General features: G+C 42.2%; 1 protein-coding gene across 3 annotated transcripts in view; it reads left to right on the top strand.

The window, feature by feature from the left end:
- SGMS1 (sphingomyelin synthase 1) overlaps positions 1–20,837 on the top strand; it is a 313,874-nt gene that overhangs the window by 79,444 nt on the left and 213,593 nt on the right. For all 3 annotated transcript variants that reach the window (XM_065922844.1, XM_065922841.1, XM_065922842.1), the window contains exon 3: positions 18,238–18,326. The gene's annotated coding sequence lies outside the window, so the exon portion shown is untranslated. The remainder of the gene's footprint in view (positions 1–18,237; positions 18,327–20,837) is intronic.

The following is a 20,837-nucleotide window of genomic DNA, read 5'->3' as shown; positions in this document are numbered from 1 at the left end:
TTAGTTTGCAGTCATTTTGTGACCATGTTTCATAAAGTATCCTCATGGATCATCTGTATCAGGAACACCAGGGACAGGTTAAATTACAGATTCCTGCACCCCTCAACTGAAGCAGGTTTTCTGAGGCCTGGAAATCTGCTTTTTAAATAAGTCTGAGCACCACAGCCATATAATACCAGTATACGGTGCATCAATAGCAAACATTGAACAGGATCTGTAAAAGACGCCTCATTCAGACGCCTCATTCACTGCTCTCTTCAGTCTCACCTAAGTGTAGCGGTGACGTCAGAAAACATGTCCCTGCCAACACTGTCTGGTGAAAGGTGAAGATATTGATGGTGGCCAAGGTTGAAATCAGTCAATGACCTTATGCAACCAGAGCACGGAAGATCAAGGACTTAGACACACTCACCCTCTGGGCACAAACTCATCCTTTGATCACAGCCGATGTGGGCAGAAAGGAACCAGGAAAGGCAAATCCGGGCCAGTCCTGCGGTGAAGGGCCTGTGCTTCTTGTCTGGGTCTCTGGAACAGCCCAGCAGGGTTAGGCTGGCAGTGTGGCCTTCGCCTTCCGCGGGTCTCCCCGATTTCCTGCCTTCCCTGAGAGCCCAGAATGCAAGGAGAAAACTTGCCCCGAATTGGAAGGCAGAAACAATAACAGCGTTTTAGAGTTGGCATTGTCAAGCATGTAGGATGTGGTTTACTTGCAGTCACTGGTGTAATCAGCTTACCTGGTGGGGGCGGGGCGGGGGGGGGCAGGCCTCGGTGCTGGTGAGACAGTACATCACAGCAAACTTTCACCCCGGATTGGACTCCTTAGAGAGGTCACAGCTGTCTCTCTCCCATGCCTACAGCCTGCTTTGCACCTTTCACCTTCTTTGATCCTTGGACCCTTTATGGTGCTTAGAATTTGCGTAATTCCATATCAGATTGATAATTGTTTTCTGTCATTTCCTAAGTGTTCATTCCATCTCAGCAAAAAGAAACAGAGATTCTCAATGGGTGATGGTGTCCTCTGCACCCTCCCCCCACCCCGCCCTCTCCACCCTAGTGTTTAGAAACCTGTAAGGACATTTATGGTTGTCATGGTGACGAGGGGTGTGTATCTTAGCCCTGAACATCCCGAGGGTGTGAATACTAAGTGTCCCCCAGACCGTGGACGGTTGCCCACAATGAAGGACTGTCCCATCTGGAATGCTAATAATGCACCCGCAGGAGGAGCCCTAGAGCTCTCTGGGTTTGCCCACATCTTGTCCAGAGGTTCCTTGAGAACAGACCTAGCGTCTATCTTGTGATGAATCTGCGCTACATAATAGATGCGGTCTGGGCTAAATTGCATGCTGGGAAAACAAACGAATGGACGAAGCCATTTCTGTGACTGGCGGTCGTGCCCTGACAGCGGAGCTGTCACTCTTCTTGGACTCCGCTTTGCAGCGTGGCCCTTCCCGAGGGGACGCTGTAGACTAGTTATGACCCAGACCGTAAACCTGAGCTGCTGCCGCTGTTCCACTCAGGAGACACTCTGCCGTAAAAAGAGTACCTCTGTCTGCTGTCCCACTGACACCTTGGTCTCACAAGATAAACAGGGTGATGCTAAGCAAATTGAATATTACATCGTGAGAGGGGGGTGGGGACAGGAAGTTCATTATTTTATCATGGACATCCTCCCAGGTGAGTGTTCATATCAGTCATTCAGTTAAAGCTATCAAAGAGACAGACAGATGGATAAAAATTTAGGAACACAAAAGAGAGGGTGACATCAGCTCTTCTTTTAAAAGACTAAGAGTTATACCAGAAAGCTTGTTGACTTAAGGATATCCCATAGACCCTGGGATTTGAATATCTTGCAAACCAGATAATAATTAGGCTGACAGTAAAGGCGACAGGGACAGACTGGGGAAAGGCAGCCACATGACGTTGAGAGAAATGCAGACTGAAATGACTCAGAGGGCCGGGTTTTCCTTCCAAGGTCTTCTGTGACCCAGTGAGAAACACAGTGTTCTTCTTTGGACTCAGTGAGCCTACTTCTAGGAGTAATTTCTGAGGAAATGAGTAGAGCTTTGTTCAGAGACTTAGGTCAGAGAATGCTTAGTGAGCATTGTTTGAAACTGAACACTGGAAGCCACCCAGATACCCCCAAAAGGTCTGGGGTGCGTTTGCTATGATTCATCTGTGTAATGGAATATTCTGTAACCATGACAATGATACTGAAGGAAAATACTGACCTGGACGTATAAAAAATAGGCTGTCATAGAATATATAACATTAACATTTTCAATAAAGAAATAAGTTAATATAAAGGGAAAAAACCAGCAAAGGCATTAATCAAAATGTTCGCTTGGAGTGTCTTTAAGTGGTTGAATTCCAAGTACCTGAAATTCTTTCTTGGGGCTTAAGTTCTTAAAAGGTTTAATTTGAACATGTGTAATTATTTTTGTGGTTAAATAGCTTAATGCAGGAAGTAAAAACATGATCAAATGTTTTAAAAGGTGCTTTGTCAACCTGTTATCCAAATATTTCAATATTTAATCATTTTTTAAGTCCAAACATTCCTGGTGGTTCTGAGGTGCTATTAATTCCTCACATCTTATTCTGGATTAGTTAGCACAGAGGAAATGAGGGTTCTGATCACAAGGAATAAATGTAAGCGAAGGTCAATTAAAGACTGGAAGAAAGAAGGGATATCAATGTTGTTGAGAGGAATATAGATAAATTAAGTGAAATACATTAATAATGGCTGTATTTGCCCAGTTTGAGACTCTGCTTAGGAAATTCCCTCCTGATCCATCACACACTCGTGTCTTTTAGGGTGGCTGGGGAACCCTCACTAAGTCTAGGCTTGACTCTCTTGCCCCCAAAGTGACTGAGTCAGATCTGCGGTGCTATAAGTTTTCCAGCCCAAGACCTAGTCTATGGGAAGCCTCCAGTCCCAAAAGGGAGGCCACTGAGTATATGAATGAATCAGTCCGTCAAGAATTTAGGTCTTATCTTAAGGAAATACTTTGCAGCAGCATTTCTTAGAAAATACTCAGTGGGGCACTATTCCTATGAAAAGGCTCCATGGGGAAAAATATAAAAGGAGGTGGGAGAAGCCGGTTTGTGACGAGACAGGTCAGCATGTCCACCAGCCCTAGGCCCTGACTTGCCTCTCACAGTTAGTGTGTTGAGGCTCCAGAGGTCTTACCTTAAAGACATCCTTTGAGTTTGGGTTACCCCTGAGTTTACTAAGTTTAGTTAGCTATGGATTTTTTTTTTTCACATAAAGATTTTTACAACTATTTAGGTGAAGATGGATACTCTTGTATGTGAATCTAGGGCAGTCTTTTGTCTGGAGGATCCTCATTCTAGCTAGAGTTTAGAGCTGAGAGCTTTGAGTGGATGAGGCACTCCAGGAAATACAGAATCTTCTCCACCCATGTGGTGTGACCTTACTCTTCTGGGAATAACACTGTAAAGTGAGGTCCAAGTTCACTTGATAATAAGAAGTGTCTGTCTAGCTTAGTGATCTTCATAGTCTAGGATCCTGTCTTTGTTGAAATCTCGAATGACAGAGGTTGGCAAGAAATACTTAATGATGTGAATGCCTTGTCCCTCTCTTCTGATTTCCCTTCAGTGAGTCTATCCTGGGCTTCCCAGGTGGCTCAGTTTTCAAGGATCCACCTGCCAGTGCAGGAGACGTGAGTTCGATCCCTGAGTCGGGAAGATCTCCTGGAGAAGGGAAAGGCTACCCACTCTAGTATTCTTGCCTGGAGAATTCTCATGGACAGAGAAGCCTGGTGGGCTACAATCCATGGGGTCTCAAAGGATCTGACACAAGTGAACGACTTAGCCACACACATGAGTATACGTTACTATGTGAAGCTCCCCTTCCCTCAAAGTTTTATTAATAAGACAATGGGCATATAGTACTTTCAAGCCATTTCCTCTTGAAAAGAACAGGGTAGACAGGCTGCTAACACACTCTGTAGAGGAAGGGTCCCTGGTTGTCACACCTGACATCTCTGCTCCCCCATGCTCGAGGGAGGAGTTCTGGAGAGCAGAGGGGCTTGTGAGCCAGGGGTGATTCCTGCTGACCCCCTTGACCTGGAGATACTGAGGTATCGGTGGGCCTGGGCCTGTTGGAAAGTCCGAGAGGGAGAGTCAGACTGGGAGCTGATGCTTGCAGGTCGCTGCTGCCTGCTCTGGCTGCTGTGGTTCTGTTGGGGCTGGAACACGGAAGCAGCTTTCTAAGTCTGGGAGGTCAGCGGCAGTCACCCTGAGATAAGAGTTTGATTTCTTAAACTCCATTATAGGGCCTCACATGGGAGACCAGGGACATAGAAAGATAGTGTAGAAAAAAGTTATTTTCAGTAAAAATTGTTCGTGTGTACTCAACTCACTCAGTCATGTCCAACTCTTTGTGACCTTATGGGCTGTCCATGGAATTTTCCAAGCAAGAATCCTGGAGTGGAGTGCCATTTCCTTCTCCAGGGCATCTTTCCCATCCTGGGATCAAACCTACATCTCTTGCAAGAGTCTCCTGCATTGGCAGGTGGACTCTTTACCACTGTGCCACTTGAGAATTGGCTCTGATTAAAAAAAAAAACTTTTTAGACCCTTTAGGAGAGTGCTCATCTTGTGAAAATGTGGCCAGTAATACATGTGGAAAATCTGCAGAAGTGTAAGTAGTGATAACTCTGGGCAGTGCATCTTTTCTTTTTTTTTTTGACATGAGTGAGAGCCTTAATGAGTCAGCTCAAGCCAAACCAGAACTCTGGGAGGTTCACGGGGGCTCAGGCCCCTCTGAGGCTCATCATGGAACCGCAGGCTCCCTTCCTGCTGCCCTGCAGCCCCCACCTTCACGGTTCAAAGCTCAGTCAAGTCCTGCTGTGGTATTGGTAACAGGAAGTGGGCCAACAATGGGTTTTGACCCTGGGGATTAAAATGTTCAACTCTTCTGAGTTCAGCAGGAGCAAACAGTTTGTCCTGTTTTCAAGTGAGACCCCTCTGGGAAATGAATTAAAAGGAAAGTATTCTTGAAAAATAAACCTTTAATTAAAACTTTGTTACTGGCACTTCTAGTAAAACCAAGTGGAACACATTACCCACAAGGCAATTTTAGATAAGAAACTAAACATCTAGGTGTCTCTTCCTTTCTTTAATAATTCTACATTGATTTGGTTCCTGTCACAAATGTGGAAAAACAAGATAAATGGTACTCGTATGACTCTATTTTCTGGCTCCTGAGAATACTTAGAGCGTAGTAGACTCATTTAATTCCGTAGCTGGAATGAACCTTAGAAAGTCGGTTTTTGCTGAACATCAGGGTATAGGTTAAAGATAACAAGGACACTAAATTCCCAGGAACCTAACTCTTGAGTCACACTCACGTTGGTAAAGCGATGGAAAGGAGCTGAATATCATTCCTGCCAAGTGAGCTTTTTACTGACAGATGGGCCAAAACCTCCCCCTCCCCATAAGTGATGTTTTCACTTCAGTGTTCCAAACCGGAACCTCCTTTTTCTTTTTTTTTTAAGTCACAGTGTATGCATGTTGGATCTTAGTTCCCCAATGAGGAATAGAACTCGTGCCCTCTTCAGTGGAAGCGTGGAGTCTTAACCACTGGACCACAAGGGAAGTCCCCAGGCACCTCTTCCTAACATATGTTTGATATATTTGTTATGAATAGCCAGGGCACAAATAAAAAAGAGTGGACACTTTAAAAAATGATATTTCTTGTTTTTAATGGTGAAAATGGTTCATTCAGTTATGTCTGCATGCCTACCATGAGCTGGAAACTGTTCTAATTGCTATGATAAGCAAAGAAGAAAGGCACAAAAACATTATTTTGTCAACTTACATGGTATATTTTGCCTATTCCTTTTCTGTGTATACATATTTGTATGTTACCTTATAAGGATATATTTGTATCCTGTATTCCTCATTTAATATTATATCTTAAGCATTTCTGCATGATTGTAATTTTTAATGTTGGCATAGTATTCTGTTTTGTGGCTATTTCACAATTTCTTAAGCCATTTTCCTATTGATCAGTTAGAAATGTTTGAATTTTAGTAGTGAAAACAGGGATAAACTGTGATGTATAAAAGTTTATACTCATTTCGAATTATTTTCTTAAGATAGGTTCAAACTGGAACTGCATCAAATGATATGAGCTTTTTAAAGGCCCTTTGTACATGATGCCAAATGCTTTCTTGTATAGGAGAAAGTATTCACTTCACTTTATCCTCATGGCATGTTTCTTTTCTTTTTTTTTAGTGCTGATGCATGAGAAAGCATTTTGGATATTGGTCTTTCCTAGAAGGTCTTGTTTCCGGGACCAGCTTCTCTGTGACACCTTCCTACACAAGGTGTTTTCAGTCATCTTATTTAGTACTCTGGTGGCGCTAGTGGTAAAGAACCTGCCTCCCAATGCAGGAGACGTAAGAGACATGGGTTTGATCCCTGAATAGGGAAGATCCCCTGGAAGAGGGCATGGCAACCCACTCCAGTATTCATGCCTGGAGAATTCCGTGGACAGAGGAACCTGGCAGGCTATAGTCCACGGGGTTGCAAAGAGTCAGACATGACTGAAGTGACTTAGCATGAACACCCACATTTAGTACTTTTAAACTTGATAGAAAGAAAAGGTATTTATTTGGATATTGTCAGTGCCTCCCTGAGCACCTTCTTTGAAGTACACTTTAATATTAGACTCATAGTAAAAATATAAGGAACCATGTAACACTGCTTCTTCATGTATTAGATAAACCATTGTTTAAAAAAAAAAAGATTCTGTTTCTCATTACCTAGGGGGAAAGGCCCTTTTCTGTGCTTCCTTTGATCAGAATTTTGTGGCCTGCCTCATTTCCCCTTTTGCTCTGGTTATTAGGACTGTAGAAATTTTACTATTCAAGTACACCAGCAACTTTATCTTGTAGTTGGAAAACCAACTTTTTTTTTCACTTCATGACTTTATATTTGTGACTTCCATGTACATATGTATCTTTTATTGAATGTTGTCTCAGATCTTTCTTGCAGATGGGTAGCATGTAAATAATTCAATAAAATGAGCTACTAATGATGAGGTGATGATTTTAGATAAAGAATTCATTTGGCTTGTATCTTTAAGATTTTTGGACAGAAAATTACATACAGAATTTTGGACAGAAAATTAATTGGGTATAAGAAAGCTAGTAATTTGGGAGAAAACATTAGGGCCAGAAAATTCTGATACAGCTTTTATAAACACTCAAATTGTGTATGTATTTTAGCAACCGGTATTATATTTGCAACCAACCGGTATTATGGTGCGGCTGATCATTAATTGAGAAACTTCTTATCTAACTAGTGTATATTAATGTGCAGTCTTTCCTGGGGATGTGATGATGTTTGAGGAGCATGGTGACTGTTTAAAGTACTTAGTATATAAACAAACTGTGCTGCTTTTTTGCTTTAAAGAAAAATGCGGATTGGACAAGGAAATTGCAAAGGACTTTGGGAAAAGAAAGATCCTTCCTCATATGTGGGACTGAAACGCATAGCAGGCTTAGTCATGCCTTCCTCTGCACCCTTCTGCACTCAGCTCTCTTTGCCAAAAGCTCTAATTATATGGTATTGTAATTATTTGTTTACAGTCTGTGTCTCTATTAAAATGTAGTTGGCCCAGCCTTGTTCTCCATTGTGTCGGCTGTGACCAAGCACAGTTCTAGCTGTAAATTTTTAATGTATATGATTCATGTTTCTGAAATAGCAGGTTAGAAGGCACATTTTAGGTCAGTAAGTATCTCAAAATATTGGTAAATATTTTGAATAGTCAAGAGGAGTTGGGAGGCATTTTTTTGCCCCTAGTGTGTACCTTCCAAAAAAAAAAAATCATAAAATCTACTTTCCTGAAATCCCGTGTTTCTTTATTTTTTTTAATAAAAAAAATTTTTTTTTGATGTGGACCATTTTTAAAGTCTTTATTAAATCTGTTACAATGTTGTTTATGTTTTGGCTTTTTGGCCATGAGGTATGTGGGATCTTAGCTCCCGAATCAGGAATTGAACCCTCACCCCGAGTTGGAAGGTGAAGTCTTAACTACTGGATCACCAGGGAAGTCCCAATCCCACATTTCTTAGAAGTATTCAGTTGCAAGCAGCATTTTGGCACTGAGGCCTGCTTGAATGAGCTAAGCGATCCTTCCTGGGCAGCCCTTCTCACCCATTCTCCCCTACTTTTTTTTGTGTGTGTGTGGCCTTGGAGCGGTTTGTGGGTTCTTTGTTCTCTGACTCTGAATTGAATCTGGTCCCTCAGCAGTGAAAGTTTGGAGTCCTAACCACTGGACCGCCAGGGAATTCCCTCCCCTACAGTTTTATATTTTTCTGGGTGTGAACATCACACATATTTATTGGAGTCCTGTGGTCTACCTGTCCATGTATTGTGCTGAGGATACAGTGGTGACCAAAATGTGAACTCTGTGGTCAAAGATGGAGTTCATATTCTGGAAGTTTTAGAAGCAGACTCAGGTCTTACAGTGAACTTCCCTGTTGCCTCCATTTTTTTTGTTGTGGACAAGTTGACACATGCAGAACCACAAATAAGTCTGTGAGTCACTGATTTGACTATTTGTGATAAGGATCCTCTGCTCTAGACAAAATGAGAAAAGGATATTTCAACTCACCTTTTCCTTCTGTATCCTCACCCCAAACGTACTTGGTATGGTGCTGTCAATATTCATTTTCACAGTGTCCCTGCTCTAGAACCCAGTTTGTTCTTGTGTGGAAATCTAGTCGCTTTTGGAGAGCCATAAGTGTAAGTGAAAATCGCTCAGCCGTATCTGACTCTTTGTAACCCCATGGACTATACAGTCCATGCAATTCTCCAGGCCAGAATACTGAAGTGGGTAGACTTTCCCTTCTCCAGGGGATCTTTCCAACCCAGGGAAGATCTCCCACATTGCAGCAGGATTCTTTACCCACCGAACCACCAGGGAAGCCCAAGAATACTGGAGTGGGTAGTCTATCGCTTCTCCAGGGGATCTTCCCAACCCAGGGATTGAACCGGGGTCTCCTGCATTGCAGGGGGATTCTTTACCAGCTAAGCTACCAGGGAAGCCCTAGTAATTTGTAAATCCCCTCACTGATCTTGTTCCAAAGGGCCATAATGACTAAATTGGGTGATAGAATGAGATCCATGGTAGTTTGTCACCTTAATGGGCGACGTATCCTGACTTTGCAGTGACTTGGAAGTCTTCCTTAAAGCACAGAACACATCTTGGGGATGGGAGCTGGATTGCACGGAATGTTTAAAATTCCACTGGGTGCCAAAGAAATGCTTAGTGGAGGGACTGCCTGATTCCGAAATTGCCAACCTGCTTGTCTCATTGGTGAGTCTTCTAATTTTTAGCAGCAGTTTCCACTGCTTATTGTGGAGCCTGTCGTTAACCAGTGAGAGGCTCAAAATCCTCACCTGTAAAATTTGTACTGAAAAACTTATTTACAGGGCAACAGTGGAGAAACAGACATAGAGAATAGATTCATGGACAGGAGGAAAGGGGAGGAGAGGGTGAGATGTATGGAAAGAGTAGCATGGAAACTTACATTACCATGTGTAAAATAGATAGCCAACGGGAATTTGCTGTGGGGCTCAGGAAATTCAAACAGAGGCTCTGTATCAACCCAGCAGGGTGGGATGGGGAAGGAGATGGGAGGGAGGTTCAAAGAGGGGTGATATATGTATACCTATGGCTGAAGCTGAAACTCCAATACTTTGGCCACCTCATGCAAAGAGCTGACTCAATGGAAAAGACCCTGATGCTGGGAGGGATTGGGGGCAGGAGGAGAAGGGGACAACAGAGGATGAGATGGCTGGATGGCATCACCGACTCGATGGACATGAGTCTGAGTAAACTCCGGGAGTTGGTGATGGACAGGGAGGCCTGGTGTGCTAAGATTCATGGGGTTGCAGAGTCGGACATGACTGAGCGACTGAACTGAACTGATGGCTGATCCATGTTGACGTTTGACAGAAAACAACAAAATTCTGTAAACCAGTTATCCTTCAATAATAAATAAATAAATAAAAACTTGGGATCATTTGATGAACCTCTGAGTGGTTTTGAAGACTGAGTAACATCTGTGAAGTGACTAAGAACAGTCTGCTCTTAGTACACACCAGCCTCTCTTATCTCTTAACATGGAAGACTTTCTTATTCCCTAGCATTTAGAAACACAGGTTTATAGTGTTTTTAAGTTACAGTAGTTCATATTTATTAATAATGAATCCACAGTGTATTTCAGGTACCATAGATTGAATTCTTCTTGATTTATAAACTAATATTATCTAGTTGTTGGGATTTTTCCATATGGCTTAGGACAGTGTAGAAAAGCAAATTTGCAATTATTTAATTAATGAATATTATTATTTTACTTGTATAGTCCTCAGTACTAAGTACTAGAATGAAGTTCTCTATATAAATTATATCATTTACTCCTTACAGTGAAGATGCTGAAGCACACAGAAAGGTCAAGTAATTTGTTCAAGGCCAGATTGGAGGGCTCTGAGCACTCCTCTTTCCCTTTCGTATGTGTTAAATCACTGAGAAGCGGGCCTCTCGGAGGGCAGACATCAGTGGTTTGTGGATGGCTTTCTGTCCGGGTTGGTATCATATGCCTGACCATGTCATTTCGTGGTTAGAAGGACTCATGCTCAGTGTTAGGTGTAGAGCTAGCACAGCTCACTCATGAGCACTGCATTTTATTTATGTACCTTCTGGGACCTTCCTGTAGTCTGTCCTCTCTCTAGTTCTTAGTGGCCTTGGAGGAAGCAGTATAGCTAGCAGTTAAGAGCCCAAGGCTCTGAAATTGGACAGCCTGGAATTAAATTCGAACTGTGTCAGTTACAAGCCTTGTCAGCTAAAGCAAGTTACTTATTTCTGTGTCTCAGATTCTCATCCGTAAATTGAAGATAATAAATAGTATTTACTTTAAAGAGTTGTTGTGAGGATTAATAGAGTATACACACACACAGGCTTCCCAGGTGGCTGGCTCAGTGATAAAGAAACCACCTGCCAAGCAGGAGATGCAGGTTCAGTCCCTGGGTTGGGAAGATCCCCTGGAGAAGGAACTGGCACCCCACTCCAGTATTCTTCCCTGGGAAATCCCATGGACAGAAGAGCCCGGTGGGCTACATAGCCCATGGGGTCACAAAAGAGTCAGACATGATGTAGCCACTAAACAGTAACAACAACAACAACATACATGACACATACACGCACGCACGCACGTGCGCACACACACACACACACACACACACACAGAGTACTTGAGGTGCTTAGAACAGTTCCTGGCACATGGTGAGTATTCTGCAGTGTCTGCAGTTGATAATAAGATGATGGTGTTCTTTGAGCATATCTATGGGCCATGTCATTTTTGTCTTCATATCCTGCACAAGGTCTGCCCCAGTGTTCTACATGTGGTGGGCATTCCATAAAGGTCTGTTGATGAAATGGATGGATGTGGCTGGGTGGAGTGGTTGAATGCATGACCAGTTCTTTTTTACCCTGAAGTGGTATTTGCCTCATTGAAATAAGGTCTCTGTTTAGTTTCTGATTCAAGATTGAGTAATCAGAAGTTGACCCAGAGAAGTTAAGATTATTTGTCAATCATAAATAGTTATTAAGTGCTTGCTGTGGTGTGGGCACAAGCAAACCATTTTATGGTTACCTTACAGGGCCTTGAGAAGCAGGTCCCACCCCATTTTACAAACAGCATGTTCCATGTTGCATTGTGTGCTTGCTTCGTTGTGTCTAGCTCTTTGAGACCTTATGAACTCTAGCCCGCCAGGCTCCTCTGCCCTTGGGATTTTTCAGGCAAGAATACTGGAGTGGGCTGCCATTTCTTCCTCCAGAGGTCCTTCCTGACCCAGAGATCAAACCTCTGTCTCTTGCCCTGGCAGCTGGCTCCTTTACCACTGAGCCAGTTGGGGAGCATTCATTTTTATCCCTGTAGTTAAGAGGTAGGACTTTGAATCAGGGTAAACTGTGAAGCTGTCATCTCAGCTCTGAGATGTGTGACCTTTAGCCTAGAGTAAAGTACTCATAGACAGTTGTATTATCTGTTATTATTGCAGCTTCTCTGAGGCAGAATCATAAACACCAGTACTACTTGGATACAAGTGTGAGAGCCGTGGATATTTGGTGCTTATCATATCATAGCAAGCATGTCATGGGTGTACAAACTACATATTCCTTTGTTGAAAATTCTGGCTTTGGGGAAAGTCTTCATATGGAAGCTAAAATTTTAGTACTTAAGTTTAAAATTATTTTCTATATGATGTCCTTGGTGGAAATGGAAAAATGCTGTCCATGGCTCTCAGTAGTGCTTAAAATGAGTTAAGTGTGGAGTTGTCTTCATTTTCTCTTTCATAGGTTAAACTTTCTCTTTGGGTTTCATACTTTTCATCCCTGTGGGTTTCATTTACCTTTGGTTCTTTTCTGGTTTTGTTTTCAGTTTTCCCCAGAAGTATTAAGAGCCCAGTATTAGTCACTCTGAGCCTGGCTGATATTTATTGTGACCTGAGGTAGTATATCCTCCCTCACAGTCAAAGTCTGTGGGATGAAGGATGAAGATGCCTCTCCTGTGTGAGGAGAAGATGCCTCCCCTGTGTGAGGCGATACACAGTACTGAAACACTGGTTGGAAAGATCCACTGGAGAAGGAAATGGCAACCCACTCCAGTATTCTTGCCTGGAAAATTTCATGGTCAGAGGAGCCTGGCAGGCTACAGTCCATGGGGTCACAAAGAGTCGGACACAACTGAGCGACTGTGCACACACACGCACAATGTGCTTATCCAGTATGGAGAACATATGCTCGAGAAGCAGAAAGAGGTCATTCCATTCTGCCTGGTGCACTGTATGCAAAGCTGTGTGTGCATATACATGTGTGCAAACATGTGTGTGTGTGTGCATGTGTATGTGCACGCATGCTGTCGGCACAGATCTGCTGACTTGTACCAGGAAAGACCTATTCTCCATTTTCCTGAATGGCAAACTCCTCTTTGCTCACAGTATGTGAGATGAAAATATTATTCTTGTTGCCAATTTCCTTTTGATTAGCTTTGTATCTAGGGTTGCAAGTTTTCCTTTGGACTATTTTTTTCTGATTATTTTCTCGCCAGTGCTTAGGAATAGAAATGGAAGGATGCCAGAAAATGACTTATCTGAAAAGGAGTCTTTTCCCCACCCCTAAGTACATGCGCATAAACAGGAAGAAAAACGAATAGCAACTAACTTTTGATTCCTTGGCTAGATTATAGTGTTTTATTGTGCCACTTAGAAGAAGAGTTATGGAAATATATGTCAGAGTGATAGCCAGCTGGCTATCTGAAGTGAGTATCAGCTTTCTGGAAGCAGTAGAGACATTTTCCTGTCATTTTATAACATTTTTTTAGAATTGCCTGACTGCTAGAGAGTGTTTCTCTTGCCACAGTGCTGCAATAAAAGTAAACACATACATTTCTAAGAAACAGATTATTAGGGAATTTCTTTGAAGTGTTTAAATAAAGAGCATTTGTTATATGCTCCAAGCGTTTGATTCTTAATTCTTCCCAATCGAGCAGCCTCGTGCCTCTCAAACATCACTTAGCACTGAAGGACTCTAGGGAAATTGAGAGGCAACCGGTGCTGGCCCTGCCCTTCTCTGATAAACTGGAGACCTGGATGGCACACCAGGCAGTTACTGTCAGTCACAGGAACACGGGCAGCCAGGACTTTGGTCCTTGAGGGAGGAGTCACATGAAGTAAGACACACATTTGCCCTAGTTTTCTGCTGGAGCTCATTCCCTGTTGTCTGCTCTCCTTGGTCTGGGTACCAGGCGGGGAAGCCTGTTACAGCCTGGTGGTCTTCAGAATTCAGGGCTGTTGAAGAGGCTGAAGTTTGCATGGCAGGCTACCAGGGAGGAGGGAGCTGTGAGAGGGGAACCCAGAAGCTGAGGTGTGTATCCGTACTGGTTGAGAACTAGCAAAGAGCAGCTTCTCCCAGGTGGGAAGGAGAATGGCCCTGGCTGGGGTCATGCAGTCTGGAGAGAAATGGAGGGTTCTGGGTTAGCCAGGGTGGAGAGACCTCATTGAGCCCCTTAACTGTTCCCTTGAGACACCAGAAAGACCACATCTAGGGATTAAGGTCATGCATTAGGACTGAGGACATAACTCATAGACCCATCTTAACCAATTATAAAGCCAAAGTTGACAGGACTGAGAGGATCTGCCAGTGACTTAGCTGCCATCAGCTCCATTAACATGTTATAGCCATGGTAGTGAAGTTCAGGCCAGGCAAGGATCACCAATGAATGCTAAATCTAAGGGGAAATTTGATGAAAGACAAGATGTTTGCATGGGCTGAAAGTATCTCCCCACAGATTACTTATTATAAGGGGAAAAAAATAAAATTTCTGGACAGTGCTGGAAATTGGACAGCACTTTGGCTCAGTGATCAAAAGTTATATTGCCAGGGAGGGGCACATAGACTTCACATACTTTCAGCTATGACACCAAGAGAAGAAAACATCACCTCTGTAGTTTTCTGGATGATAATGCATAAGGTGAATTGAATCATGAGGAAATGTCAGACAAGTCAAAATGGAAATGTTTTGTTAATATAAGAAAAGGAAAGTGAAAGTTGCACAGTTGTTTCCGACTCTTTGCGACCCTATGGACTGTACAGTCCATGAATTTCTTCAGGCCAGAATACTAGAGTGGGTAGCCTTTCCCTTCTCCAGGGGATCTTCCCAATGCAGGGATCAAACTCAGGTCTCCTGCATTGCAGACAGATTCTTTAGCAGTTGAGCTACCAGGGAAGCCCAAGAATACTGGAGTGGGTAGCCTATCCCTTCTCCAAGTGATCTTCCCGACCCAGGGTCTCCTGCATTGCAGGTGGGTTCTTTACCAACTGAGCTATCAGGGAAGAGGAGGACTATATAGCCCCTTGAACAGCAAGGAGATCAAACCAGTCAATCCAAAAGGAAATCAACCCTGAATATTCATTGTAAGGATTGAAGCTGAAACTGAAGTTTCAATATTGGCTACCTGATGTGAGAAGAGCCAACTCATTGCAAAAGACCCTGATGCTGGGAAAGATTAAAGGCAGGAGGAGAAGGGGGTGACAGAGATGAGACGGTTGGATGGCATCACTGATTCAATGGACATGAGTTTGAGCAAACTCTGGGAGATGATGAAGGACAGGGAAGCCTGGCGGGCTGTAGTCCATGGGGTCACAAAAGAGTCAGACAAAACTGACTGAACAACAACAACAAATACTCTTCTGAAGTGTCAGTATCATAAGAGATATAAGAGCTATATGTCTCAGATTAACGGCAGCTAAATGCAATATCTTACCCTGAACTGGATCCTGAATTGGAGGAAAAAGAAATGCTGTATAGCACATTATTGGGTTAACAAGATGGTTGTCAATTGAAGTATTGTATCAATATTAGATTTACTAAGATTGATACTAACATTATGGTTATATGAGAATATGCCTATTCTTAAGAAATAAATTCTGAAGTATTTAGCGCCATGATGTATGGAACTTTTTCCCATGTGGTACAGACACAAAAAAATGTTGAGTGAATGTAGGTATCTATAGAGAGAGAAAGAGTGAATGATTCTATGTGTTAAATGTTAACAGTAGGTGAATATTTGAGTAAAGAGTACATGGCATTCTTGATATTATTATTATTGTACAACTTTTCTCTACACATGAAATTATTTCCAAAAAGAGAGAGAGAAAGAGAAACAGAGCCTAGCAATTCTATGACTTAAAGAGAAAAAGAAGGTATGTGGAAAAGAAACATGTGTTTCTTAACTGTCTTGTGGATTTTCCACCCTTTGAGTTGTCTCTGGTAAATAAACATTTAATTCTATGGCACTGTCTGTGTCACTCAGCATCTGCTGCTGCTGCTAAGTCGCCTCAGTCGTGTCCGACTCTGTGTGACCCCATAGACGGCAGCCCAGCAGGCTCCTCCGTCCCTGGGATTCTCCAGGCAAGAACACTGGAGTGGGTTGCCATTTCCTTCTCCAGCGTGTCACTCAGCAGGCAAAGGCATTTCTGTATCTGTTGGCTGAGAAAGTGTATGAAGCACAAGAAGAAATAATAGTGCTGCTTTTCAGATTGAAACCATTGTATCATTTGGTGCCACGGAAGAGATTGGAATGAGGAGTCATCTAGTTCGGTTCAGTCACTCAGTTGTGTCCGACTCTTTGCCACCCCACGGACTGCTGCATGCCAGGCCGCCCTGTCCGTCACCAACTCCTGAAGCCTGCTCAAAATCATGTCCATTGAGTCGGTGATGCCATCCAAACATCTCATCCTTTGTCATCCCCTTCTCCTGCCTTCAATCTTTCCCAGCATTAGGATCTTTTCCAATGAGTCAGTTCTTTGCATCAGGTAGCCGAAGTATTGGAGTTTCAGCTTCAGCATCAGTCCTTTCAATGAATATTCAGGACTGATTTCCTTTAGGATGGACTGGTTGGATCTCCGTGCAGTCCAAGGGACTCTCAAAAGTCTTCTTCAATACCAGAGTTCAAAATTATCAATTCTTCAGTGCTCAGGTTTCTTTATAGTCCAACTCTCACATCCATACATGACTACTGGAAAAACCATAGCTTTGCCTAGACGAACCTTTGTTGGCAATGTAATGTCTCTGCTTTTTAATATGCTGTCTAGGTGGGTCATAACTTTTCTTCCAAGGAGCAAGCGTCTTTTAATTTCATGGCTGCAATCACCATCTGCAGTGATTTTGGAGCCCCCCAAAATAAAGTCTCTCACTGTTTCCATTGTTTCCCCATCTATCTACCATGAAGTGATGGGACCAGATGCCATGATCTATTTTCTGAATGTTGAGTTTTAAGCAACTTTTTCACTCTCCTCTTTCACTTTCATCAAGAGGCTCTTTAGTCCTTCTTTGCCTTCTGCCATACAGGTGGTGTCATCTGCATATCTGAGGTTATTGATATTTCTCCAGGCAATCTTGGTTCCAGCTTGTGTTTCATCCAATCCCGCATTTCTCATGATGTACTCTGCATATAAGTTAAATAAGCAGGGTGACAATATACAGCCTTGACATACTCCTTTCCTGATTTGGAACCAGTCGGTTGTTCCATGTCCAGTTCTAACTGTTGATTCCTGACCTGCATACAGATTTCTCAGGAAACACATCAAGTGGACTGGTATTCTCATCTCTTGAAGAATTTTCCACAGTTTGTTGTGATCCACACAGTTAAAGGCTTTGGTGTAGACAATAAAGCAGAAGTAGATATTTTTCTGGAACTCTCTTGCTTTTTTGATGATCCAGCAAGTGTTGGCATTTTGATCTCTGGTTCCTCTGCCTTTTCTAATTCCAGCTTGAACATCTGGAAGTTCACAGTTCAGGTACTGTTGAAGCCTGGCTTGGAGAATTTAGAGCTTTACTCTGCTAGTGTGTGAGATGCATGCAATTGTGTGGTATTTTGAGTGTTCTTTGGCATTGCCTTTCTTTGGGATTGGAATGAAAACTGACCTTTTCCTGTCCTGTGGCCACTGCTGTTTTCCAAATTTGCTGGCATATTGAGTGCAGCACTTTGACAGCATCATCTTTGAAGATTTGAATTAGCTCAACTGGAATTCTATCACCTCCACTAGCTTTGTTCTTAGTTATGCTTCCTAAGGCCCACTTGACTTCGCATTCCATAATGCCTGGCTTTAGGTGAGTGATCACACCATTGTGATTTTCTGGGTCATGAAGATCTTTTTTGTATAGTTCTTCTGTGTATTCTTGCCACCTCTTCTTAATATCTTCTGCTTCTGTTACGTCCATACCATTTCTGTCCTTTATTGTGCCTGTTTTTAAGGAGTCATAGAGTGTTCATTCCTACTCTGATGCTTGCTGGCTGAAGGGTCACTGGAAAGTTCCTTAACCTTGGGAAATTCGGCCACTGCATTTTACAATAATATTTGCCTAGCCTCAGTATCTTACAACTTCAATGCGAAAACACATATGAAAACTTTTTGTAAATAATAATGATTTCTTCTACAAACATAAAATTACTATTAATAGCTTAGTTAAATATGCAAATTGCCTTGGACCAACGTAAAGACTTCCCTTAATTCAGGTGGCCTTTCTTCCTTTTAAATGTGAAGAATGATTGTACAAGAGTGTGTTCCCCCCACCCCCACCCTTGGACCTTTTTGTTCCTTCTGGTTGCCTCATTTCTAATTCCCTGCCTTTATTATTCTAGGCAAAGCTGCAGTGACCAAAGAAGTGGTGTAATTTCTGAATTTCAGGAACAGTGACTTAGGAGATGGCAGAGAGCGTATAAAAGGACACGTAAGTCAAACTGAGTGTTTTATCTGTTCTCAAACATCTCATGGATCTGAAGTTCCTCAGAATCTCTCCTGCTTAGTTCTGCCATGGTCTGTGAGGCTCTGATGGATGGAAGGATCTTTCAGGTCTTCAGCCCCAGATGAAAATCAGCCAAGGAAAGGCCAGGGTAGTTTGCGGGAGGAAGGAGAAAGGTTTGAAGAGGCCACTTTCCTCGTTGGAGGCAGAAGGCAACATGGGCCAGGGTGGGAGAAACACATAAAACAAAGGGCACCAGAAACAGTGTCTCTCTGAGTCATTGGAAGTGACGGAAAAGGGCCTTGCCAGATCAGAAAGCTTCAGGGAGGCCGGGGGGAGTCATTTCCTCTAATCAGAATTGCCTTGGGTCATAACTCCTTATCCAGGAAGATTACATTTACCAGGTCTGCTCCTTCTCTGGAGTTGAGGAGTCTAGGCCAGTGCTTCTCAGACATGCGATTAAGAATTTACCCTAGAACTAAATGTGAAAACTTCTTCACTTCTTTTCAGAGAAAGTCTGTCTACCAAAAGTAAAAGTCATTTGAACTGAACAGTGTTCTTTGTAGTGGTAGTTAACTTCCATTCTGGCGCATAATGTTACTATGTCCATATATATATATATATATATATATATCCAAACAAAAATTGCCTGGTTTTACTTGTTTATAATCTTGATAAGAATAGTATATTGAATGTGATATTCTGCAGCTTTCATTTTTTTCACTCAGTTGTGTTTTTAAGATTCACTTGTTGCATGTAATAGTAGTAAATGAATTTTTATTGTTAAATAAAATTCTACTCCAAAAATCTATCATAGTTTATCTGTTGCTCCACTTTCTTCTAACTTTTGGTGTTTTGTTGCCATTCTAATGAGTATAAAATGGTATATCATTGTGATCTCAATTTACATTTTCTAATGAATGGCGAAATTGAGCATTTTTTTTTTAAGTGTCCTTTGGAGAGCAGAGTTTATGACTTTAATGTAGAGAAATTTTTCATTCTTGAAGTTTTGTTGGTTTGTTTTTTGATTTTGTTTTTTGAAAATAATCTAACAGTCTCTCTTTCAATTATGTTGAGGTTTCATTGCTCATCTTCATTCTTTTTGATTGAAATTTTTGTTGATTTGTGTTCTCATATATTATATCCTTACACATTTACTTGGGTTCTTTTTCTAGTTCTTCCATTTAATATTTACTTCCTTGGAAGGTGGAATCGCTACTTTTAGAATAACTCCTAAGAACAGAGTCATAGTCTATTTTCTGCTAAAGTATCACTTTTCTTTTTACCCAGAATCCTAGATATGTGGATCTCTGACTGAAGAGGCCCTTCTTCCATGTGTGGAGTACAGGAAATAGATATTTACTGCTGTGATTTAGAGGCATCATCTCTGTAGACTTCTGCAGACTTATATTCTGCATCCTCTTAATGGACATAGAAAGTAGCTTGAAGATTTTGTTCTCTAAAATGTTAAATTGCCTTGTCCTTCAGCACATGGGAAAAAAATATTATTTCAAAATAGATGTCAACTGAGAGTGCTGACTTAATAGTTTTTTAATTCATTCTGCAACAGAAACATCATCTGTAGGCAATCATACCTTTTCAGAGACCACACAGATTTGATGGAAATGTGTGGATTAGGATTTTGTATTGACAGTGACATGTTAGGCAGGTTCCTACTCTGCAGAATCTTTGTGCTTTGCAGGCTATAAATTGGATTTTTTAATGTTAGTGTTATCATAGAGAAGGTAGGCACAGAAAACATCCCCGGAGAATGCTGAACTCTGTGATGAGAGATTCTCCGAGGGGCTACCTCTTATTGGACCCATACCTTCACTTGGAAGATATAAATATCAGGTAATTCTGTCTTTTCCTCCCTTGGATAGCAAATTCTAGTGAGTGGTTACTTAGTCTGTGTTCTTATTTGCGTGGTTATTGTTGGCTGTCAGTTCATGTTCTACTGCCATCTTGGTTTGGTTGGCTGAACACTCCAGAAACTTTGCCTGGAGCGCTAGGAAAGAGATGGAGAAGAAATGGAGAAGTTTACCAGGAATGGCCAGTGGGTCCCTGAGGAGATCCTGTCCAGGCTTTGGGCCGGGGAGCCATCATTCACAAGTGCAAACCGCTTGGGTCTGAAGAGGGTCTGATTACCACTTCCCCCAGTTCTGTTGGCCGGGACCTGCAGTTCATTTGATAGATCAGCAACTGGCCCTTTGAGCCATCCAGTTCTCCTCTTTTAACTATAAATGTATGCCTTGGAAGAGTGTGATTTGAATCATTAGCATGATTTTAATACAGTTCATCTGAATGCAGTTTCTTTCCTGCTGCAAAATTGTGACTCCAGTTGTATCAAAATGGTGCAGAGAGAGAGCTCCAGAATGTGGTCTTTCAAGTGTCATTTTTAGTCAGGGCATCAAAACTAGGGCTTGACAGGCATTGTCAGGATGAGTGAGCATAGACCTGAGTTTGCTCGCCAGGCCCCGTTGTGTGACCCAGAGCTAT

Source organism: Muntiacus reevesi, chromosome 2 (genome assembly GCF_963930625.1).
Source record: "Muntiacus reevesi chromosome 2, mMunRee1.1, whole genome shotgun sequence".
NCBI lineage: Eukaryota > Metazoa > Chordata > Mammalia > Artiodactyla > Cervidae > Muntiacus > Muntiacus reevesi.
Note: the sequence above shows the minus strand (reverse complement) of the source record. Positions and strands in the feature narration are given on the sequence as shown.